Source organism: Hemicordylus capensis, chromosome 1 (genome assembly GCF_027244095.1).
Source record: "Hemicordylus capensis ecotype Gifberg chromosome 1, rHemCap1.1.pri, whole genome shotgun sequence".
Lineage (NCBI taxonomy): Eukaryota > Metazoa > Chordata > Lepidosauria > Squamata > Cordylidae > Hemicordylus > Hemicordylus capensis.
In genome coordinates this window covers 251,721,861-251,747,565 of record NC_069657.1, presented here as the reverse complement: position 1 = coordinate 251,747,565, position 25,705 = coordinate 251,721,861, and the positions used below count along the sequence as shown (strand labels likewise).

The window sequence follows — 25,705 nt, the reverse complement described above, 5'->3', positions numbered from 1 at the left end:
CTCCTTGATTTAAGATCTTTTGACCTCTAGGGCATCATATAAATAAGATGTAATGCAAGATATTGAACTCCTCCTTTAGAAGTAATTAAGCCTAAACATAAGATCTCAATCTGTGATTGTTCCCCATAACATCTATGCAACTAACTTTACAACAGGAGTTCTCCAGCTTGGGTCCCCAGATGTGTTGGAGTATAACTCCCATCAGTTGCAGGGTCATAATTTCGAGAGAGAGGTGGCTGTGCATTTACTAGCTGAAGCAGTTACTCCCAGTTAGAAGCAATAAAGGAACTGCTGGCCAGATGCCTGTGTGTAAAGTTGTAAGTAATCCAGCATTGTAGAGACTTTGGTGCAGCTTTCCACATTCCTTAGAAGCAACTTGTAAGAGTACTCCTGTACCTAAAAGCACTCAATGAGGAAATGATACACATTACCATTCTAATGACAAATGCTACTCTTCTCCCAGATCCACTGCATGCCAAAAGTGTGTCTTCTAGGTGGTCACACATTATCTACTTGGGCTTGTCAGACACTTGAAAGATTCACTTGTTGGTTGTTTTTAAAGTGGTGATGTGGGAGATGATCAGAGAATAATTAAGGTGGCCAGAATGGTAAAGTAAAGTTGCGCCATCGAGTCGGTGTCGACTCCTGGCGCCCCACAGAGCCTTGTGGTTTTCTTTGGTAGAATACAGGAGGGGTTTACCATTGCCATATCCCGTGCAGTATGAGTTGATGCCTTTCAGCATCTTCCTATATCACTTCTACCTGATATAAGTGTTTCCCATGGTCTGGGAAACATACCAGCAGGGATTCAAACTGGCAACCTCTTGCTCACTAGGCAAGTTACTTCCCTGCTGCGCCATTAGGTAGCTTGATTGGAATGGTACTGAACAGCACAAAACAAGAATGGTGTAAGCATCTACTCACTTGGTGGCTGATTTAAAAATGTCATATATCTTTCCAGTGTGTGCCATATAACAGAAGGATGAAATCGTTCCCACAGTGCTGTATCCGTATCATGTGTTTTGATGTAGAAAACAAAAATCAAGCAGTTTTTTTGACATGTTGCCTATACTGAATTGATATACATCTGGCTACTCTCACTCAGTGCGGCCTTGCTGTTCAAAAAACTAGACTAAGTGAATCAAATCACCAGCAATCCAAGGAAACAAAACTCATAATAATTTGTTACCAAGGAATCAGAAGGCTGTGCTGGGACTGACAGGGAGCCAAGTACCACGTACAAAGTGTCCTTCACTGAAGAAGCATACAGTACATAAGAACTGCCCTGCTGGATCAGGCCCAAAGCCCATCTAGTCCAGCATCCTGTTTCACACACTGACCCACCAGATGCCACTGGAAGCCTACAGCCTGGAGTTGAGGCCATGCCCTCTCGCCTGCTGTTACTCCCCTGCAACTGGTACTCAGAGGCATCCTGCCTTTGAGGCTGGAGGTGGCCTTTAGCCCTCCAACTAGTAGCTGATGATAGACCTCTAGGAGCAATTTTAGCATCAGATACAGGTAGAGAGGATGGAGAGTAAGGTGCATGCTAGTTCCTGGCAGTAAACTTGACGGTTGCCCAAGAGCATGTACTTGGGAATATGGCATTAGTAAATTCCGACTTGCCAGGAAACCATAATTAAAATCCCGCTAATGAAAGTTACTAAACATATGTAGTCATTTGGACAACCTTTTTGTGGTAGTATTCTCTTGGTTTTTAAAGTGGTTTGATCCAAACATAAATGTTGCAAAAGGCTTTTTCTTCTACTAAGCTAAATCACAGTATTAACTCCAGAGTTTGGAAACTGTTGTTCGCTCTTTTTTTAATACCAAGGGACAAAACGGCTAACAAGTTCGCCGAGTGAAATAAGTGTGTGTAAGTGGTGCAGCTGATAACATTCACTTGTATTACTACAATTATAAAATTACAGGGGAGACGCAGTCAAGAGCCAAGTGAACGTTGTAATCTTGTATTGGGTGATCTCCATGACATGGCAACTGAATGTACATTTTCCTGATTTTCTTGGAAGCTACTACTACTGACAATACTAGCTTAAAACTTATCTAAATTGAAACAGAAAAAAGTGTCAGTGTTCTAGTATCTTATAAAAACTTGAGCCTCAATTTATCATTATCGAGGTTTCATAGAACTTAATATGGATGTTTATTTCTCCAATATTAAAACCTAAAATGTCTTGGGATTGCTGATGGCAAATGCCGATGGCCCTCGTTATCTACGTATTCCGCATCTGTGGTCTAGCGTATTCGTGATTTGATCTTAGAGACCTAGTTTTATTATCCACAGATAGAAAAATAGGCCTATCTTCAGTTTTTAGTGGCCGTAAATGACCCAGAAATGACTTCTGTTGTCATTTCCAGCTGCCATTTTCCAGCAGAGAGCCATTTTGTGGCTCTTATATTTTGACTGTTTTGTGGGGGCATTGCAGGAGACCTGGAGAATAAGATACTGTCCTTTTGTTTTTATTTTTGCCCCCTTTGCGCTTTTTTTTTTTTTGGCCCCTCTTGGTGTCCAGCTGCACTGACGTGCCACATTGTGTGCACAGTAGTGCATTTATTACATATAGTAGTGTGACAACAAAGCCTGCCAAACTGGTATCTGGTATACATCTGTAGATATCATTTCTAATTTAACCCAAGTAATGCTGGTTAAACTAGTTCAGTAGTGGGTCAGTATCGCAATCAGTGTTCCTTCTAAGGCGTATGAGTGTGCTCACGTGGATTTTGATGTCTGCTCTAAATCATTATTTTAGATCCCGTTCAGGTTGAATCAAGAAGGCCCCACTCTGAATGCATGTACGTACACATTGCCTTGATATTGCTGCTCAGAACAACGTTTATTGCACACACAGATGAATCAGTTAGAGACCACTGATCACAATGCTAATAAAAATAGCAAAAATGGGAAATTAAGAATAGGGATGTGCATACAACCAGCTGGTCCAGTTTGAGTCTGAACTGGACCCAGACCGGGTCAGTTTGGTCCAGCACCCTCATGAACCTAGCTTTTTAAAAAGAAAAGAAAAAATTTTTTAACTTACTCCCTCCGGGGGTGTTGTCTAAGGAGGCTCAGGGGTTCAGGGCATTCCAGGCCATGCAGAGGCCAATTGCACAGGCACAGCAGCCTCTGAAATGGCTGCTTTACCTGGGGGGAGGCCAAAAACCAGGAGGGGGGTCGGGGGCATGCCAGGCCATGCAGAGAACTGGGGGGGAAAGGCTGAAAACTGGCCAAAGAACAGTCAAATGGCCAAATTTATGGACTAAGGGAGGCCAGCGGGGGAGGGGAGACCTTCATGGACACCACCACCCCGCTGCCTCAGACAACTCTCCTGGAGGGGGTAGGTTTAAAATAAAATTAGATTAAAAAAAAAATTCACGAACCCCTAGGGGGGTTCGGTCCAGGCTCAGACCAAACAGGGGGGGTCATTCAGTTCCACCCCAATCAGTCAAACCGAACCGATTCGATGTTGAACCTCTTTGCACATTCCTAATTAAGAGTGTACCTGTTTTGTAGTAGGCCAAATAATGAAGGCTTAAGGAGTTTGCAAATTTTTCTATTAAGCTGGTGAATGCAACTGAGCATTGCCCACCACAACTATATAGTACATGAAACAAAGATCGGCATTGTGATTTCAGAGTAGAATATGCAAGATAGTAGCTGGTATGCAGGCTGTGCAGTTTCTGTGGGTTTTTGTTAGACTGAATATTTTGGCTTTCTCAACAGATACAAGATTCTACCCCTAATGTCTGAAAAGTGCTTTGAATAAATAAGGCCGAGGTTTTGGGGTGGGGCGCACACAGGCGTCGGTCACTTCCGGTATGACACTGACCAGGATTGTAAGGAGGTACACTGCAGCCCTGCACCAAGGGTTTTGGGGAGAGCGCCGGCGAGGGGAAAGCGGCAGGGCAGGTTAGGGCACCCTCCCTGCCCCTTAAAGGAACACACACCCCATCTCTTTGTGTACATCCCTAGTCTGATCCTTGTTCTATAAACTGTTCTAAGTGGAAGGGAAAGTTTTGCCTAATACAGTGAGTTAGGCAAGAGACACTGTAACTAGGGTGACAGCAAAATAGGACTTGATACAGACACACACCAGAGTAGGTCAGCACCTTCAGGATGAAGATGATCTCTTCACAGATCATCTTCATTCTGAAGGTGCTGGTCTACTCTGGTGTGTCTCTGTATCAAGTCCTATTTTGCTGTTACCCTAGTTACAGTGTGTCTCACCTAACTCACTGGGCCTGTTCCTCTACTGTCTTGCACCTGGTGTAATCACCTACACCCAGATCAGGTGGGTGTAGTCAGTCTCTGCTTCCATTCCGATTAGGTTGGCAGCCTTGACTTGTCTTTCTCACTACCTGCAGTGGAGGGGTGGGGTGAAGGAACACCAGGCTTATGCCTACTGACCTCAGTAGAATTGCTTATATTAACCAAGGGTTTATTCATACAAGGAATCTAGTTTACTGCACTTTTACTTCACAATAAAAGCTTTCATTTAGTTTGCATGTTGCCTTCAGGGCACTAGCACTCCAGGCAGGTCTGTTGACTTGCCTTTGATGCACTGATTGCCTTTAGGGCTAGATCAAAAGAAGCAAATTTTATTTCAAATTTTAATTTTGTTTTTTTTTTTAATTGTGTGAATTTATAATACATTGATATAAATGGATAGGTGTCATCTGGATTGATTCAGCTAAGATGAAATGGAAAAAAAGTGCTGGTTTTGACTTAAAGCCTTCAAATGTAAACTTAAACTTTGTGTATATTTAAGGGATTATTTAATTCATCTTCATGTAAATCTGTTCTGAATCCTGTGGCTAGCAAATGTGATACCACTATCTCTAAGTTAGCTGAGAGTAGTTGCGATGTGTCTAAAAAATTAGATACAAACTTCCTTTGGGACTGGCTTCCCAACTCTAAAAATATGATTGGTTCATTGCACTTCTGGTTTGGTGGTGTAGTGCACAACCCAAGGAGTAGCCAAAGGCCTAGAAAAGGCAGGCACCTTGTTGTCCGCCCAGGGACACCCTCACATTCAGATTGGTTTGAGTCAGCTGTGCAATCCATATGGCCCCTGTACTGATCTGTCAATAATCCCTCTTCACTCTACCTTGCAGTAGATCTTGCCCTGGGATAGATGAGCAGAGAGGAGAAGGAAAGCCCAAGAGGCCTCATTTGTACTGTAAGGGGATCTGTTAGATTGAAAAAGAGCATTCCGTTCATAAAACCTGGAGCAATATGGATGGTACCTTAAAATGAATATTCACTTTAAAATTAGGTGGATTTAGCTGGCCATGTGTGTGTGTGTGAATGTCGTGATGTATCTCTGATTCAAAACAGCCTGTGCCTGAAGCATTTCTACTGCTGATCTAATACCTACTGTGTGAGAGAATTGCTGATGATGTGGGAGGTGAAGAAAGCTAGTTGGTCTAGTAAATGCTAATTTTTATTTTTTTATTTTTTTAAAAAGCCCATAGTGTAGCTTGTATGGGTACAGTTATGTAACACAGGCTGACAAGGTAATAGAACAGTTTCTCTCTCCAAGACTCCAATCCTGACAAGCTGCTGGGGATTCAGTATGTGGGGGTTTTTTTTGGGGGGGGGGGGACGGTTCCACACCCTGCCTCCACTTCCTTTTCTTCCTTTTGGAGTCAGAGATTAATTTTGGGAAGGTAAGCAAGATGCCAGCTCTGACTCTAACCAATGGGATCAGACTTCTGTCAAGTGTTTACCTAGCTTGCGTAACTCAGGGCCTGCCTCCTTTCAAGTCGGCATGTATAACTCCAATAGCTTAAGTGAAAGCACAGAGCAAGACAGAGTCGAGCTTCTGAGTTGGCTGTTGGTCTCTTGAAAGCATACCTGTGGATTGTATTTTTCTCTCTCTTTTTTTTAATTTTAAAAAAAGGTGGACTTCTTTTTCACTCTGCTGGCAGGGGGGAAACACAGGGCTAGAAGGCACAGGTAAGTGTCTTTGTTGTGATGTCAGATTGAGATTTCTGTCCCCAGAAAAGAGTCTCTTGAGTGAACAAAGAATAGCTCAAATATACATTTAATGTTTGTCATGGGGTGAATGGCAGCCTTTCATCAGCTCCAACCTGAAATTGAAGAGTTTCAATCCGTAAGCTGTCTAGCCTGCTCATTACAGCCCCAATCCTAGCACCTAATTATTGATGAGTAAATTCCATCAAAATTGGGTAGAATTGGTCATATTCTCTCTCTCTCTCTCTTTCTCTCTCTCACTCACACACACTCACTCACTCACTCACTTCCAGGTAGAACATGAGAGAGAGAGACTAGTTTGGATATCTGAATGCTTCCGAGGAAATGTGTAAAACTGGGGATAGGGGAGGAGGCAATTGAAAAATATTTCCAAATGAAACTACTGTATAGTTCTGATTTGTTAATGATCTAAAAAAACAACAAAAACCATCTGTTTAAACTTGGAATCTACTGCATTAAAAACAAAAGTCAGATATACTAGAAAATTTAGAATGGTGTTTTTTCATGTTCATAACATTATTGAACCTTATGGCCAGTGCCTGAGCATTAGAAGTATTGATATTTTCCCTACCCTACAATAAATGACTGACTAAAGAATTCTAGCAACCTTCCTTTCTTGACAGAATTGATGGCTTTGCTTCTGCTGCTGCAATAATCAATAGAGATTTTTTTAAATACATGCTGCTTAATTTTTGGGTCAGTGGGTTTCCAAAAGTTGAGCGACTCAGCCCCTAGTAGGAGTGTGCACAAAACCATCTGGCCTGGTTCGGTTCGAGTTTGAACCGTACTGGGCCAGTTTGGTTTTGCCCCCGCCCCCCCGCCATCAGGTCAGTTTGCTGACTTAAAAAAACAACAACATTCTTTTAACTAATCCCCTCTGGGGGGTTTCTCTGAGGTGGGGGGCGGGGTCTGTGCAGGTCCCCCCTTCTGCCTGCCTTTATGCAAAAATTGCCCAGTTTGGGCAGTCTTCGTCCCTTTCCGGGCCTGTTCTCTGGTGCAGTGGCTATTTTGGAGGCTGCCGCACATGTACAGTGGGACCCTGTGTGGCCTGGGTCATGACTTGTAGAATGCAGAATAAGTTTGCGTGTAGGTTTTAGACAAATATAGGTGCACACTCTCTCAAATGGCAAATGGATAAAACTTGTACACTGGAAGAGGGAATAACAGGTACAGGTTCTTTCTGTAAAGGCAAAAAGAAAGCTGTTTCTAGGATTCTTCAGTATTAAGAACAGCACTTTTAAAAAATGCTGATTTCTAAATAGTACTGCAAGAGTATTCATGCAGGCCTCCTTGCTTGGGTCAAGAGGGTGCAAAAAACAACCCAGAACCACCCTAGACTTCTCAACCCCTACTCCAGTTTAAAATAAGATTATTTTTCTATCTGTATTTATGTGACTTTGATCATTTTCATCATTGAATTTGGGGAGGTGTGTAGTAAGTTGAGGCCTTATGATCTAATCCAGGAGTTCTCAAACCTTTTGATATTGTGACCCCCTAAAAATAATATATAAAGCTATGTGACCCACCCCCACACACATACACCCATGTTTAAAGCTACTGGCTGACATCTTGACTAATGTGTAGACCAGAAAAGTGTTGCTGATGGTCAAGCAATATGTTTCCAGTCTAGCGGAGCACTTCCAGAGCTCCCAAAAGTATTTGCGCTCTTCCATAAGAGTGAGAGTGCCCATGCTTTGGAAGCACATCAGTCCAGCGCATGAGCTAGTGTTTCGTAGATCTTAGACACACACACTCTCTCTCTGTCTCTCTGTTAGTCAGAATGTCGGTCATTGTTTTGAGAAGTAGAGAGCAATAAAGCCCATTTACTTTTTTGCATGATGATGAGCTTGCTTGCACCTACTTGGCTCCATGTTATTTTCACTAGATATTTGTTTGTTATAGCAGCAACTGCTGAAAACTCTTGATTCACACAAGTAGGAACTAATCAAAAGGAGTCAGTATTTCCATGGCTGTCTCACTTCATTCTTTGTACTCGGCCTGCACACTAATCCAGAATTCAGGAAGAGACACTGTTGAGAACTTAATCAAAGAGCTGCTCTGACTTCTCCAGGGTATAGGGAGGCGGGCAGGAGTTGGAAACCAGCTGGATCCTCCACTGCTCACAAAGCTAAGGGCAGCACAGCAATGGTGCTTTTCTGGCCACGCACTACATGAGCTCTAGCAGGTGTCTCCCAAGATGGAACTCTCCCCAGGCCCATCAGCCAAAGAAGTCCCACTGCTGTGCCTGCCCTTGGCTGTGAGCGGCAGAGGAGCCAAGTCGTATTTCGACTTCTGTCTGTCTGCTTCTCATAGTCCCTGACTTCCTCCACACTTTGGACATGTTAGGTAAGACCCTTGTCCTCCTGAGTTGTTTGGGACACACACACCCCCAAGTTTGAGAACTCCTGATCCAATTTATTTTGCGTGCTGACATTATTTTGAATACTGTTGTGTTAATTGCCATATATTTTATATCTCATTTGCAAAGCCACTTTTTAAGCTGAATAGGTGACAGGAGTATAAGAAAATCTCCATTTTAATTTCTAAAGCAATTATCTTTCACATGTACAGAGAGTAAAGGTAAAGTGCCGTCAAGTTGGTGTCAACTCGTAGCAACCACAGAGCCCTGTGGTTGTCTTTGGTAGAATACAGGAGGGGTTGACCATTGCCATATCCCACTCAGTATGAGATGATGCCTTTCAGCATCTTCCTATATTGCTGCTGCCCAATTTAGGTGTTTCCCATAGCCTGTGAAACATGCCAGTGGGGATACCAACCAGCAATCTCTGATTTGCTAGTCAAGTAATTTCCCCGCTGCACAGAGAGGAGGTAGGATGATAAAGTTACAAGCCAATAACATGGCACATGCCAAATAGTGTTTCATGTGTACAATGGGGGAGGGGCAATTTTTGCCAGAAGGGGACCACCTTCTGCTTTGCCCCTGAGTGTTACAGAAACAGTCGTTTGGGGATGTATGTTTGGGAGGCATGGGAGCAGGGATTGGCCAAAATAGCCCTTCCCCTTTTAGGCATGCAAAATGTAATTCTGTGCACGCAATGGTAGTCTGGCTGTCAACCACCTTTTTTGCTTTTAACCGAAACAGCACACTTGTAGTCTCAGTAATGTAGGTAGAACAAGAACTCTCTTATATTAAACGTTAAGTCACCTGGTGAAATTGGGCAGGACAGACAAATGAAAGCCCTATTTCACAGATTGCATAGTCACCTTTTGGAATTCAACCACAGGAATGGCCATTTGCTTTAAAAAAAGGTTAAATACATCCATGAATGATAGGTCTATCACCTGTAATTTGTCATGTATGTTAAATGAATCCACATGTCTAGACACCACCTAGTTTTGAATACCAGGTGCTGGGGATTCCCATTGATGGGGGATGGGGACCCCCTGCTGTTTTCATGCATTTCCTGTAGGTTTCCTTCATCTGGCTGGCCATGGTTGGCAACAGGATGTTGGGCTAGATGGACCCTTTGTCACCTCTAGTAGAGCTCTTATGTCCTTAAGTTGTCCAATGGCAAGAGCTGAAGGCAGGACCTTTTTACTTCCTGGTATAATAATCATATGACGTGCTCTGATTCTGCAGCAAGTGATCCTTAGGTCTTGTAAAGAGCTAGAAAATGGTTTGGTGTAGTTAGTTTTATTACAAGACTCGGTTCATTTTATGAGAGTGAGCAAAGCAAAGGGAAGACTGGTTCTACATTGACCTGGAGAAATACTGTCAGTTGAAGGTAATGTCACACAGGCAGCTTTAAAATAGCCACTTTGTGCAAAAAGATACATGTAATTCTGAGACACTGTGTGTGGGAAGCTGAGAACATCACAGATAATATGTAGGATGGTGTTATGGTTCCCTCAGAGGAGGATCAGCTGTTGCCTCTTCATAACAGCAAAAATGTTCTGAGGCTTTTTCTTAAAATATATTTTATTTAGATTTTGTATTATCCAGTTTTTAGAGAGTCTGGGCATGTGAGAACTCAAAACGAAATTTGAAATTGAAATGGAATGTAATATAGAAGTTGGTCCCACAGATTACCTTGCTTAGCCCTGTGTTACCACAACAGAAGACTGCTTTTGAAATCTGTTCAGTAGAGCTCTGAATCTTTTTGGCAGGGTTTTTTTAAATGGCATCTACCATGAACTGTTCTCTGTGTGCTCTTAGCATTCAGACCAGCCGTGCTGATAGGATTCTTGAGTGGGCATTCCAGGAAATCAGGCAAGGGGATGGGGTTGTAGCTTAGTGGCAAAGCATCCACTTGGCATGCAGAAAGTCCCAGATCCAATCCCTGGCATCTCCACGTAGCACTGAGAAGTCTCCATTTGAAACCCTGGAAAGCTGCTGCCCGTCAGAGTAGAAAGTACTGAGCTAGATGGCTCAATGGTCTGACTTGATATACGGCAGCTTCCTGTTTACCTTTATATCACTCAATGTATGCAAGGCCCAGCTTATTAAGGACGTCAAAAGGTTAAAGCCAACTTTTTCCAACTGGCATCCACTAGCCAGGATAGGAAATATTCCACTCAGCTCCATTCCTCTTGCCCAGCTTTGCAAGTAAAGCCAATACCATTAGGCACATCATGCCATTAGAATGTTTGTTGCCAGTATATCATGGCCTCCATGGCCCCCCCTGGTGCCTATCTCACCAATCACTCCATAGGCCGGTGCCTCTGCCACAGCTATTATCCATCCTCGGCCTCTCTCTGCAAAGGGGTGGGGGGACACGAAGCAGAGGTGTGAGATACTCCAAATGCTTCCTTGTCCTGCTCCCCTCCCCTGCCTTTACAAATGGCAGGAAGAGGGAGAGAGGCTGCTTCAGCTGTCCTCAAGCAAGGGAATGTGGGTCCTGTTGAGCTATGGGGAAAGGCTAGGAAGGTTGCAGGAGGCTGTGGGTTGGGCAAGGGGGTTCAGAAAGTCACACACTACTTCAAGCTATTCCACAGAAAGCAGGATAAAGCTCTCTGCTGTCCCTAACCCCAGCTTCAGATTCTGTTGGTTATGATCTCTAAATCATGCCAAAGGAAAGGGATGCTGGTGTGTTTTTCCTTTTTCTGAGCAAGAGATGAGGCAACTCTACACTGTTCTCTGGGATGGCACTTTGCAGACCACCTGGCAGGGGTAACAAAAGCTCTCTCCCCCCCCCCGGACTTTACTTTGTATCCATCTTTTTTCCTTATTTTAAAATAATTTGGCAGCCCATTTCCAGCTCTTGGTTCATGAGCTTCAGTCCTGCATGCTCTGCTTGGTCAGTAAAGGAGACATGATATATCCACTTTTGGTGTGGATATAAACTCCTGTTGTACCTACAGTGAGGGAAATAAGTATTTGATCCCCTGCTGATTTTGTCCGTTTGCCCTCTGACACAGAAATGACCAGGATATAATTGGAATGGTAGGTTTATTGTAACTGTAAGAGACAGAACAACAACAAACAAACCCTCAAAAGCCCAGTGCCCAAAAGTCAGCGATGGATTTGCATTGTAGTGAGGGAAATAAGTATTCGATCCCCTATCAACCAGCAAGATTTCAGGCTCCCAGGTGTCTTTTCACTATATGCAGGTAACGAGCTGAGATGAGGAACACCCTCTGTAAGGGAGTGCTCCTAATCCCAGCTTGTTACAGTACCTGTATAAAAGACACCTGTCCATAGAAGCAAGCAATCACTCAGCTTCCAAACTCACCACCATGCCCAAGACCAAAGAGCTGTCGAAGGATGTCAGGGACAAGGTTGTAGACCTGCACAAGGCTGGACTGGGCTACAAGACTATCGCCAAGCAGCTTGGTGAGAAGGTGACTACAGTTGGCACGATAACTCGCAAATGGAAGAAACACAAAATAACTGTCAATCTCCCTCGGTCTGGGGCTCCATGCAAGATCTCACCTCGTGGAGTTGCAATGATCATGAGAACGCTGACAAAGCAGCCCAGAACTACACGGGGGGAACTTGTCAATGATCTCAGGGCAGCTGGAACCATAGTCACCAAGAAAACAATTGGTAACACACTACGCTGTGAAGGACTGAAATCTTGCAGTGCCCGCAAGGTCCCCCTGCTCAAGACAGCACATGTACAGGCCCGTCTGCAGTTTGCCAATGCACATCTGAATGATCCAGAGGAGAACTGGGTGAAAGTGTTGTGGTCAGATGAGACCAAAATCGAGCTCTTTGGCATCAACTCAACTCGCCGTGTGTGGAGGAGGAGGAATGCTGCCTATGAGCCCAAGAACACCATCCCCACCGTCAGACATGGAGGTGGACACATTATGCTTTGGGGGTGTTTTTCTGCTAAGGGGACAGGACACCTTCACCGCATCGAAGGGACGATGGACGGGACCATGTACCGTCAGATCTTGGGTGAGCACCTCCTTCCCTCAGCCAGGGCATTGAGAATGGGTCGTGGATGGGTATTCCAGCATGACAATGACCCAAAACAGACAGCCAAGGCAACAAAGGAGTGGCTCAAGAAGAAGCACATGAAGGTCCTGGAGTGGCCCAGCCAGTCTCCAGACCTTAATCCCATAGAAAATCTGTGGAGGGAGCTGAAGGTTCGGGTTGTCAAACATCAGCCTCGAAACCTTTCTGACTTGGAGAGGATCTGCAAAGAGGAGTGGGACAACATCCCTCCTGGGTTGTGTGCAAACCTGGTGGCCAACTACAAGAAACGTCTGACCTCTGTGATTGCCAACAAGGGGTTTGCCACCAAGTACTAAGACATCTTTTGTGAAGGGATCGAATACTTATTTCCCTCACTACAATGCATCGCTGACTTTTGGGCACTGGGCTTTTGAGGGTTTGTTTGTTGTTATTCTGTCTCTCACAGCTACAATAAACCTACCATTCCAATTATAGCCTGGTCATTTCTGTGTCAGAGGGCAAACGGACAAAATCAGCAGGGGATCAAATACTTATTTCCCTCACTGTATGAATTTCAAAAAGCAGATTAAACTAGCAGGAACACCAGAGTGAGAAAATACCTTTAGTGTAACTATTACCAACCATGGCAACTGTTCGTGGGGGAGATGGTGGTTTTTGTTTTTGTTTTGTTGGTACCCCAGTAAGAGGTACAACACATCACATCCAAGGGCTGCTTGCCTTGTTTTACAGGACCAGTGGAATAGGCCTGCAGTTGTTATGAAGACAAGAGCAATATTTGAAGATAGCTTCTCCAGCCTTTTTGGACATTTGGTGGTGTGGAGAGGGGCAGATTTGCATTATTTCCTTCCTCTCCCCCTCCCGACATGCACGTTTGCCAGATTCTGAACTTAATGGCATAATTGTAAATTGTTCTAAAGTATAAATTACCAGATCTTAGGTTTAGATGTGTACTGGTATATGGTAGAAGTTAGTAACCCTTTTTGAGAGCTATTTATGTGATCTTCCCCTCCCCTTGCGAGTTTTTATTGGCTGACAGAATGGACATGAGAGGCATTTTAGGTTCTAAAGAGGTGGAGCCTGTACATTTCCAGTGGCAAGAATGCCCCCATCTTGCTGAATTTGCACTACTGATGTCAAAATTATACTCCCCACCTACTGATGCTATCTTTAAATCTTGCCTACATTGGGTGAATCAAGGTACGTTTCAGCCTGAACTGTAAAAGCTGAATGCAGCTTTAAAGTCATATGCAATTCAAAGCCTTCAGAAATGAAATTTATTCAGGATATGTCTGAGAAATAACAAGTGAGTCTTAGTGGGGATGGGCTGAGTGTGGGGAGAAGAGGAAGGAAGATGTCAAAATAGAGGTACCCTCCAGGGTAGAAGTATTGATAATATTGTGTAAGCCAGGTAAGCATTGAGAAGTAGAAATGCTTGGTATAACTTATTTAAAGCATGGCCCTTAAATTGAATTAGTGGCTTCGTTTTACATTGCTGGGTAGGTATTCAAACTAATTTTTTCTACTAACTGTACAGCATCCAGTGTTTGTGTAGTGTCATAAGTCATCCTCTCCTTATCGCAAGAGTTTGTAAAATGAAGCACCAGCATGTCGTCATGTGTAAATAAATAAAGCTCTGTAGTAAAGTGTAGCTAAACCCAGTAGGAAAACATACTCTTTATACCAGTTCAGAGCCTTTATTATTTGATTTATTGATTTTTCTATACCACCCTTCCAAAAGTGGCTCAGGATGATTTACATTAAAATAAAAAAAAACCCTAAAATCAATTAACAATTAAAATCAGAAACTATAAAAACACAAAACCATTAACAATTAAAACAGGTTTTTTTAAAAAATCTCTGGAAAACCAAGCCAAACATTTACAGTTTAAAAACCCTGGAAGGCCAGGCCAAACATAGGTTTTAAGGACTCTCCAGAAGACCAATAATGAACTCTGATTGCGAATTTCTGCCAGGAGTGCAGTCCACAGCCCAGGAGCAGCTATAGAGAAGACCCACCTCTGAGTTTCCACCAAACGACTTTAAGAAGGCAAGCATTAGTTGACAAGGTAGCCAGTTCACTGAACTAAATATATCCATGATATTGTATATATTTTAATTCCTGCTTTGAAGTATGCTAGTGGGATAAAGTACCAGCACACTTCCTTTTGTAAATGTTTGGTACTACTATACATGTAAACAATCTTCTAAAACAGGCCTGCTCAACGTTGCCCCCCCCCGCCACTAGCTGATTTTGGACTACAACTCCCATAATCCCCAGTCATAGTGGGCAATAGCCAAGGATTATGGGAGTTGTAGGCCAACATCTGCAGGAGGGCCCGCTCTAAAACATAAGAGAAGACCTGTTGAATCATAACAAGCGTCCATATAATCCAGTAACCTCACTCTTGCCAGGCTGCTAATGAGGCTCTCTTAAGGTCTAATCCAGGAAAAGAGATGTAAGCAATGCTGTCTACAGAAAAGTGGTTAAGGGACATATGAATTGGTAACTCGTGTGATTCATTAGGCTAGAAATTTTGTCGGCGGGGGTGGGGGCAGGGCAGCTGACTGGCTTACTCTTCTGAAAAGAAAAGTGACCTCACCAGTGAGTGGTGAGAGGAGTTCTGTCTGAACAACAGTTTCCAGGATGAGACTTCTGTGGTGGCACAACATCACGTTGTGGGGAAACTCTTTTGGTAGGGAAGAATTGCACCATGTTTGGTCTATCAAGCAGACTGCTGACTGCTGATGTGTGGCAATAACTTAAAAAATAACTTTTTTAAAGCAAGCTGGTAAGCAGCTGGGTCCATTTTATTCTGCACCAATACAGAGGGCCAGTTCCGATGTCGCACAGAAGCTTGGTTTATTTCAACCGCCTGTTCTAGTGCCTCATGTGCCTGTGTCTCCAGGAGGCATTAGCATTGCCGTCTCCTAGTCTTGGAGTGAGTAGGAAATGCTTAACTGGACTTGGTCAGTGTCTGTGGAAGGTGAGGAAGGGTGGATAGTAAATGTGAGTTTCCAAAGGAGCTTGTACTCAGTCCATACCCCCTTTCTAATCAGACAAATGGGGAAAGAGTAGCTGATGAAGTGATGCCGTGCCAGCTGTAGGGTAGGGCAAAGCCAGCTGCGACCAAAATCAAGCACTCCGTTTTATTTTTTATTTTATACATCCCGCTTTTCCTCCAAGGAACCCAGAGGTACATGGATATGTTTGTCCTCACAACAACCCTGTGAGGTAGGTTAGGCTGAGAAATATGTGACTGACCCAGAGTCACCCAGTGAGTTTCATGGCTGAATGGGGATTTGAACTCAGGTCTCCCCAGTCCTAGTCCAACACTCTAACCACTGCACCACACTGCCCTCATGGGAGGGCAGGAGGGGTGAGGCAGGACCTAAACAAACCAAGTTTTGGTGATAGACTGTGGCACCAATATTGGTTTGTTAAGTTCATCTGAACCAATGCTAAATGCCATTATAAAGGTTTGAATCTTGTACTAAATACTTCTTATTTTTAATGGTCAAATACATTTTACCTTAATGAACTAGGCTTTTGATGCATACTTCCACAGTGATCAGGATTAGCCTTTTGGTGGAATTGAGAGAAGCTTTTATTCAGATTTCATGATGTTGGTTTTCAAGTTAGTGAAGCAGCTTAAATTGGGGAGGGGAGGGGGAATGTTCAAAGGTTACATGGTTAGTGTATACAGAATCTGTTTGTTTAAAAGTTCTACAGGCCTTTGTGCCTTCTCTGTAGGATTAGAGCTGGAAGGCGGAGAACATGAAAGGGAATGTATTGCAATATTCAGACACTGAAACTTCCTGGTTTTGCTTTTGAATCGGCACACTCACACAGTATATTCAAAGAATATACTGTGAAACCTATTTTCCATGGTTGAAATGCTTTAGAAAGGCTAGTCTCTTACTAGCTTTAGTTGCTAATGCCACATAATGCTGCTTCTGTGTTAAGGAAATGCTGTTAGCTTTACCACAAAGACACATTTTTATTCTAGCATTTTTAAGAACACAGCAATATATTAATCTGTGTTTTGGCCCATGTCACTCTGTAACTATCTTTCTTTCTCTGGTTTTGTTTTTTTCCTAATTGTTAGAACATCATCCAGTATTGTGAGTTGGTAGATCATAAAAGCCTGACTGCTGTCTTCACACAAAAAAGGTAGCTTTGTTCCTGTAGTGATCATGGAGTAATTGAGTGAAACCTGTTGGCTCCCTGTGAAGGGAGCTTCGCAGACTTTTGATCAGCTTTTCTGATTTTCCTTTCTTACAATATAGAAGTGGAGTCTGGGAAATGAGGTAGGCAAATATAGCCTTTTTCCTGCACATAGAGAAGTGTTCTTAGTGCCTTTCCCACAGCTTTGAAAATAGACTGTCCAAAACCTGAGAGTCTTGGTTGTTTCAATTAGCATCTCATTAGAAATACAATTTTGGTATCTGTGTGTGTTTTACTTGGCCATTCTGAGTTGTAAGTCGGGTACAAAACAAACTTCCTGCTGTATTCATGGCCTGCTGCTTTTGCCTTTACTTAGGCTGTCAGCAAGTACCAGTGTTTTTAGTGGTGGTTTGGTTTTTAAAAAATGGTTGTGGACTGCAGGTTAGGTCTTTGCTCTGCATACTGAGAGTCTGCATGAAACAATGGCTAGCGTTTGGGCTTTGGATATGGAGAAACCCAGATTTAGATGCTTACTTAGCTAGAAATCTGCCTGGGGGAGCCTTGAGCAAATAACTCCCTCTCAGCCCAACCTGTCCATCAGGGATGTGTGAAAGTAGAATGCCACTTTGAACTCTTTTTGGAAGGAGGGCAGGTGTAAATAGAATAAGGAAATTAGGAAAAGGGGGGCGGAATCCAGCTTTTACACTGGAGGCCCAAGAGGTATCCAAGGTAAGGAACCGCTTTCACCAACCTAAGGCTGGTGTATCAGCTCTGGTCCTCATAGACAGACAAACATGGTCTGGTAAGACTACTGTTCTGTTGTACATGGCAATGTGTTTGAAGACTTTTGGAAAATGCACTTAGTTCAAAATGTAGCTGCTAATTGGGATGTTGCTAGGAACACATTTGATCAGGGTTTGGAGACCTCCACTGGCTCCCAGTTTGCTTCCAAACAGGATTCAAAACATTGGTGTTCAACATTTAAAGCCCTATATCGTTTGGGATATGGGCTCCTGAAGGGATGCCTATGCATGCACATGGTCAACTTCAGAGCCCTCCTCTGGCTTCTTCCACCATTTAAAGTGAGAAAAGTGGTGACCAGAAATGGGAACCTTCTTAGTTCTGATGCCCTGCCAGTGCTCTTCTCTGGAAGGCTTGCCTATTGCCCCACAATTACATCCTTCAAATGCTGGCCAAATATTTTTATTTTCAATGTTTAACTCCTGTGAGGTGTGTGATACTGCTTTTAATGAGAGCCAGCGTGGTGTAGTGGTTAGAGTGCTGGACTAGGACCGGAGAGACCAGAGTTCAAATCCCCATTCAGCCATGAGACTAGCTCGGTGACTCTGGGCCAGTCACTTCTCTCTCCGCCTAACCTACTTCACAGGGTTGTTGTCAGAAGAAACTCAAGTATGTAGTACACCGCTCTGGGCTCCTTGGAGGAAGAGCGGAATATAAATGTAAAAATAATAAAATAAATAAAAATGTCTGTTTTGCTTAGGGGTGTGTGTGGTGGTTTTCTTCTTGTGGTGGTGTATTCTCAGGCAGCAAACAGAATTGTATGCCTTGAAGGGCAGGGTATAAACATGTTAAACAGGTTCCTACATTTCTAACACCTGTGCTTCAAATATGTGTACTTAATTTGGAATTGAATTTTCAGGGGTTTTTTAATCCTGCATTAAACACATTCGGAAGCAGCATATACAGCTAAGAAGGCATTCCTAACATCACATGAAAAATAGCCAGAATTAATGGATCCTTAGTTTAGTTGAGATATTTCTACTCTGAATCTCAAGTAAAACTTAACAGCCCTGCTGGATCAGGCTCAAGGCCCATACAGTCCAGCATCCTGTTTCACACAGTGGCCCACCAGATGCCTCTGGGAAGCCAACAGGCAAGAGGTGGGGGCATGCCCTCTCTCCTGCTGTTGATCGCTCTGTAACTGGTATTCAGAGACATCTTGCCTCTGAGGCTGGAGGTGGCCTATAGCCACCAGACTAGTAGCCATTGATAGACCTGTCCTTCATGAGTTTGTCTAAGCCCCTTTTAGAGCCAACCAAGTGGCCATCACCACGTCCCCTGGCAGAGAATTCCTTAGATTAATTTTTATACACCTCTATCATGTCTCCCTGTAGTCACCTCTTTTTCAAACTAAAAACCCCCAGATGCTGTAGTCTAGGCTCATAAGGAAGGTGCTCCAGACCCCTGATAATTTTGGTTGTCCTCTTCTGTACCTTTTCCAGTTCAACAATGTCCTCCTTAAAATACAGTGACCAGAACTGCGCGCAGTACTCCAAATGTGGCCATAACTTAGATTTGTATAAGGGCATTATAATATTAGCATTTTTAAAAACCAAAACACTTTCCCATCCCTAGCATGGAATTGGCCTTTTTCACAGCTGTTGCCCACTAAGTCAACGCTTTGGACTGTCCACCACAGGACTGCTCAACTTTGCCCCCCCCCCACAGATGTTGGCCTACAACTCCCATAATCCCTAGCTATTGACTGCTGTGGCTGGGGATTATGGGAGTTGTAGTCCAAAAACAGTTGTGGGGGGGGCAAAGTTGAGCAAGCCTAGTCCACCATAACGCCAAGTTCTCTCTCTTAATCAATCACTGACAGCTCAAAGCCCATCAGTGTATATGTGAAATTGGGGGGGGGGGATTGCCCCAATATGCATCACTTTCTGCTGCTTACATTGAACCACATTTGCCATTTTACTGTCCACTCACTCAGTTTGGAGAGATCAAAGTTGCACATCTGCCTAACAAGTTGCACATTGAAATGAAGTTGCATATGTACATCAATGTAAAGAGGCCTTAGAAATTGAAAATATCATATTAAAGTGAGCGAGGTACTGCCATTGTTTAAAGCAATGTTTTAAATGTTTGCTTCATGTTTTTAGCCTATAGACCTTACCCACCATTCCTTCTAGCTCCATCCAAATCTGGCACATGTCAGGGTGCAGTTCTCAGCTATGCTCTTAGACTTGGCTGTTGGAAGTCAGCAAGATACACTCTGTGATGGACTGGTTCCAACACATACATCCTATTAAGGAGTTCAGCTGCTACACACGTATTAGTGTCAAAAGCGGGCAGAAAGTCCCACCCTAGACGTCACTCACGTCCCTCGCTGCTGCTAATGGAAAAGGCAGCATTTGTCTGAAGGGGGAAGCACTTGCCATCATAGGGCACTTCCCCCTTCAGATAAATGCTGCCTCTTCCATTAGCAGCAGTGAGGGAGGTGAGTGACGTCTAGGGTGGGACTTCCTGCCCGCTTTTGATACTCATATGTGTGTAGCAGTTGAATGCCTGAACAGGGCAATACTCAGTGGTTTAGGAGACCATGGTTTACACATCTTTGTTAAACTACCTGATGCATTCTGCCTCAGTTCCAGCTAGTCAAGACTGCTCCTTCTAGACTCTGGCTGACCTCCTTATTAACTGTGCAGCCATACATAGGGAAGAAGCACAACCCTCAGGGATATGTTCTTGGGTGGCACAGGGCACTTCAGGGGAAGGAGAGGGTGGCAAAAATTACCCTCTCCTCATGCAGTAGGCACTGCAGAGCTCAGGAATCTCTCTGCAGTGGGAATGCTTCTTCCCAGTGCATGGGTGCACACTTAGTCAGGAAGTTGGCTGCTATCAGGATTCAAGCAAAAGGATTCAACAAATGGGCAAAATGACCACATCTCTTCCACTTGGAGGAGTTTGGTACATTTTGCCTGAGTGAAGAAGGGAAGAAAGTTGTGGACGTGTTTGAGATCATGGGGAAAAGGGGTGAAAGGAAAAGTCTCCGCTAATGCCAAGGTAGTAATATACCTGGAAGTGAGACTCCAGGAACATTATTATTATTATCTCTTGTTTACACAGTCAGACAGGTGTTACTGACTGGTTTGTTTTATCCAGACATCGAGTCCTTCCCAAGGACCTAGGATGGCTGAATTTTATTGTCAATGTTGTTGCTGTTGTTATAGATATCGTCGCAGAATATAGGCTGTTCCCAGTAAAGCTGCTTTTTGTAATTGGCTGATGGTGATTATTATTATTATTATTATTATTACATTTATATCCCGCTCTTCCTCCAAGGAGCCCAGAGCGGTGTACTACATACTTGAGTTTCTCTTTAACAACAACCCTGTGAAGTAGGTTAGGCTGAGAGAGAAGTGACTGGCCCAGGGTCACCCAGCTAGTTTCATGGCTGAATGGGGATTTGAACTTGGGTCTCCCCGGTCCTAGTCCAGCAAGATACCCTTTCTCTGCTCTAGCTCTGCAAAGCCTTCTAGACTGGCATGTTCTCTTCAGGGCAGCTTGGGTTCTCCAAAGGATTGAGTGCACAGGAATTGTGAATGTACCTCTAACCAAGTATTAGTAGTTCTAGGTTGAATACAAAATAAAAGTGTAATTGTGGATTTTCCCTTGCTCTTCCAGTGCATGTTTATCTTTTCCTTTTCTCCTTTTATTTTTATTTATTTATTTTGCATCAGTGCTACACATCTATCTCCTTGTTATTGATATGCTGTGTCTGGAATTCTCAGTTGCCTCACTGCTAAGTTCTACTGATTGAGTCTCTAAGCCATTGGAATTGTTCTACTGAGCCATTTTTCAGTGCATTTCTGATGCAGTGTGGTATTGGTGACTTATCATCATTCTTCTGCTGGGGCTCTTGCACTTTAATAGCTGTAAAACAGAAAAATTTAACATGTAAAAACTTCAGTCCCTGCATCCCCATGCTCGTAAAAGTTCCTGCTGCATGCCTGCTGTGCAGCTGCTGAAAGCCAGTCTTTCCCCCATGCAAGGCCTAGTTCTGTTAGATTTTCCCCGCCCCACTGTCTAGGGAACAGCCTTGCGTTTTCAGCAACACCTAGAATCTATAACTAAATGAACCTGTCTTAAATTATAACTTTAAGGCTGCAGTCCTAAACCTCCATACTTTGATCTAAATCTTAATGAAATATGTCATCTGAATATATTTAGGGTTAAAGTATGAAAGTGAAATACTAGAGGTGTCTGTTTCTAGGAAAGGATTTAATATTTAAGTCAGAGCTAGTTGCCTCAATCTTCTTTACCCCTTCTCCTCTCAAATAAATAAAAAATAAATTGGTGCTGCCACTATTGTCTCTGTTCATGGCCTTCGGATGTTGTGGCTGCAGATGATGGGCATTGTGGTCCAGCAACAGCAACTAAACCCCTGATTTAGGTGAAAGTTGGAATATATAGCAGAGAATGAAATGGAGGAAGGAAAGAGTCTGTTGAAGAACAGGTTATGCAAGCCAAATTATGTTTTTGTAAAGTCATACTAATAGTCCGTTCAGGAGACCATTGGAAAAACCTAGTTTGCTGTAGCTTCTTTTAAAATGCTCACTTTGCTCTAGCATGTAATTTACATTGAATGGTGGAACTGTTTGCAGGAACTAACCAAAAGTACTCAGGAAATACTGCTTTGGTCATTCCTGGGCTACTGGCTGAAGAATACGGTCCTGCCCCCACTACATACATTTCCCAAAGGGAATTGCTTTGTATGGTCAAACTTATATTAATTGAAAACTGATTCTTAAATTACTTAAGCCAGCAGAGTACTTTGAAGGTCAGGGGTGGATCCAGCAGGGAATTACAGGGGGTGCAATTTCCCCTCCCCATAAAAGATCTCTCTCTCTCTTGGGCTTGGATTTTATTTGTCTTGCAAATGCACTATGCCAAGGCTGTAAATAGGGGTGTGCACGGAACCGCAGAGCTGCGGCCCGGCACTGTGGGGTGGGTTCCTTTAAGGGTGGGGTAGGGTTCACTTACCCCTCCTGCCGCTTTCCCCCCTCCAGCGCTTGTATTTCTTGTAATAATTGGGGCGGCAGGATACCTCCCTGCCGCCCCTTCTCCCTCTTCAGTGCAAAAGGCTCCGGCAAGCCTTTTGCGCACGCGCTTCACGTCATGTTGCATTGAAGAGGGAGAAGGGGCAGCAGGGAGGTATCCTGCTGCCCCAATTATTACAAGAAATACGAGCGCTGGAGGGGGAAACGCGGCGGGAGGGGTAAGTAAACCCTCCCCCGCCCTTAAAGTAACCCCCAACATCCGAACCGGCCAGGTCCAGACAGTCCGGAGGCCTTTAGACTGGTCCGGACCCATCCCTAGCTGTAAAATTCAAATCTGGTGGTGGGCCAGATTGGCTTCTGATGCACCTCTGTGGAGCCAGACATAGTCTCGTGCCACCTTCTGTTGCCTTGCACCCACCTTGCACCACCTTCTGTCTTCCTCCTCCTCTTTCATATTTCCTTTTTTTCCCCACCCCACTTGTCCTGCCACTTAAATTAGCTGAATTCACTACTTTTTACACCAAAATAGACTCAGGAAAAAAATGATTTAAAAAAAATAAAAATCTATAAATATAATTCTCTAAGGCGTTCCTGTGGCTGATCCAGTGCGTGGCAGCTCTCACGAGAGTTCGTGAGCAGAAGCACCGTGGTGATTGGGCAGTGGGGATTCCATATGCAGATAGGGAGGTGGAGCCTGTGGCACCGTGGTGATTAAGCAGTGGGGATTCCATATGCAGATAGGAGCCTGTGATAGTTAAGGTCAGTTGGTATGCAACTGTTACTGGTCGGAAGATGTTCTTGACTGTAGAGGAGAGGGATCTCTCTATCTATAAAAGGATAGTGGGCAGGGGTCTGTGAAGATAGGGGTCATGAGGGAGGAAAAATCCCCTTCAGGAGAAGGAGGCTGCTGTTGTGTGAATTAGATGAAGGAACAAGATTTGTTGACTCAGGAAGGGCGGGCGGGGGAGAGAGAAAGACAGGGGAAGAGCAAGTGGAGGAAAGAGAGAAAGAAGGAAGGGTGAGGGATGGGCCTGACCCTGTCAGTGGCCTGAGGGGAATCAGCCAATAGACACCACAACGCTGTAGCCATGACCAAGAGGGATGGAGGAGGAGAAGCAGGAGTGTGGCTCAGGTGAGGGTGGAGAAATTTCTGAGGTGAGGAGGGCTGTGGCAGGGGGTGAGGGGAGCAATCAAGTACTAGTGCGCAGATGCTCTGCGTGGGTTAAGATAGTTACTATTATTAGAAGAAGCAATTCTGAACATACCTGCTGATACCAGATTTTGCATGGACAATCCTGCTGCTCTCTCCTTCTCACAGGTGTTGCTAAGTACTTAAAAGATCCAGGGCTTGGGCCCACAGGGCCTGCCCGGGCCCCACAGTCTCCCCTCATTTTGATAATTAAACCCTTTCATGCTCTCTTAAAAGTATCCAACACTCTTCTCTCCACTAGTTTGCTTGACCACTAAACATGAACCTCCCTTTTCTCTTGCATCAGATTTCTCCTGAAATCAATACACACACAGTTGAGAGCTAGTGTGGTGTAGTGATTAGAGTGTTAAGACTAGGATTGGGGGACTTGTGTTCCCCATTCAGTCATGAAACTCACTGTGGGACTTTAGCTGAGACTCTCTCTCTCTCTCTCTCTCTCTCTCTCCCCTCCAAACCTGCCCCACAGGATTATTGTAAGGATAAAAGTAGGGAGGAAGAACACGTACAGTACCCTGAACTCTTTGGAGGAAGAAAAGGATATGTCATAATAAAATATATGTATATGTTGTCTTTATGTTGACATTTAGCCACATGCATGCCAATCCTAAGCATGTAAACAGAAGCAAATTCAAAAAGCTCTTTTTACACCTTTCACAGCAGCAAGCAGTCCCGTTTGATCTCTTCCAGGACAGCAGAAAGGAGTTATTCCAATTTATTAGGATTTGAAGACAACCAAGCATTTCAGAATTTTTAGAACTTTGTTGCTTTAAAAAAGCAGCATATAAATATTTTTAATGGTGGAGGGGGAGGTGTAACCCCACACTCAGACCAAATTAGAGCTATAAATAGTTTAGTATCCTCAGGAACAAAAACAGATCCATTTTGTCAGAGCATTTTTTTCTTCCCTCTTAATTCTTTTTAAAGGTTTGAATACTTTAGTACTAATTTCCTCACAAGAAGGCATATTGTTGGTATGGGGAGTTGTTTAAAACTCTCTTTCACACGTGGGGGGTGGGACTTCTTTCACATACACTTGGTTCATATTAGGGGAAGAGAAACGCTTAATCAAAACACATAAGGGTTCATTAAAAAAAAGTTTTGCTTTCCCTCTCAGAGGGAGAAAAAAAGCCCAACAGCCAGCTCTGCTCTCTGCAGTTACCTTGAATGATGCCCATGGGGTAGGAGGGGCGAATGACCACTAGGAGAGCATTCCATAGTCTGGGTCAGTGGTTCTTTTTTAGCCATTTTTGAAGTGTGTGTTTGGTAAATGTGGTGTTTTGTGTTGGGAGGGACTGTTGCTTCTGTTCTGCAGTGTTTTACGAGGCAGGGTTGCAAAATTTGTGCATAGGGAACAGTGGGAAACTTGAAATACACCATTGTTCCCCATGGTAGGTCCTAGGGACACCAAAGTGGGTCAGGCAATATGGCATGATGGGTGCTACCTACTACCCAACCCACAAAAGAAATGGGCAAGCAGGCAATTAAAAAAATTGTCCTCATAGCATCCTATAGTTTTTTTGGGAAAGGGTTTTCAAAAAAAGTCGCCCTTAACCATTTCTTTTCTGAGTTGGGTGGTAGGTAACACCCACCATGCCATATCGCCTAACCCACTTGGTGTCCCTAGGACCTATCAATGGGGTGTTTTTTAGTTCCCCATTGTTTCCTCCTCTCCTCTGCTTGCCTAATCTCTGCAACAAGGAGGTCCCTCCACGTGGGCAGCTGAGCAGGGGTGACTGCTTTGTCCTTCATCATTGGGTCACACAGGATAACAAAACATGCACTGCCAATGCACCCAAGTGTGTCCTGAGTTGATCCAACACTACAGTCCTCAGCCGACTTGCCAAGGTGATTGCTTCCCCATTGATCAGTGTGGTCGGGAGCTCACCCATCATCTTTTCAAGGTGAAGAGAGGCAGGCAAAGCCTGGCTCAGTGTTCCTGTCTTGGCACAGTTCAAGTGCCAAGACAACCTCTGAAAGCGCCCATTTCTGGTTGGATAGGTTGCACACGTTCAAGCCATGCCTCCTTGCCAGAGCATGGGTGGTCACCTCTTGCTTCTGCAGGCGCCACAGCAAGAGAAATGTGGAGTTCCACCGGGTCAGAACCAGTGTTCCCTCTAACAGGGAT

At 43.9% G+C, this 25,705-nt stretch overlaps 1 protein-coding gene across 3 annotated transcripts in view; it reads left to right on the top strand.

Annotated features, from left to right (window-relative positions):
- The window catches only part of PELI1 (pellino E3 ubiquitin protein ligase 1), an 80,964-nt gene that overhangs the window by 30,765 nt on the left and 24,494 nt on the right, over window positions 1–25,705 (top strand). The window contains exon 1 of one of the 3 annotated variants that reach the window (XM_053284396.1): window positions 5,743–5,974. The exons of the other annotated variants lie outside the window; for them this stretch is intronic. The gene's annotated coding sequence lies outside the window, so the exon portion shown is untranslated. Of the gene's footprint in view, window positions 1–5,742; window positions 5,975–25,705 lie in introns of those variants that run through there. 3 annotated transcript variants of the gene reach the window in all.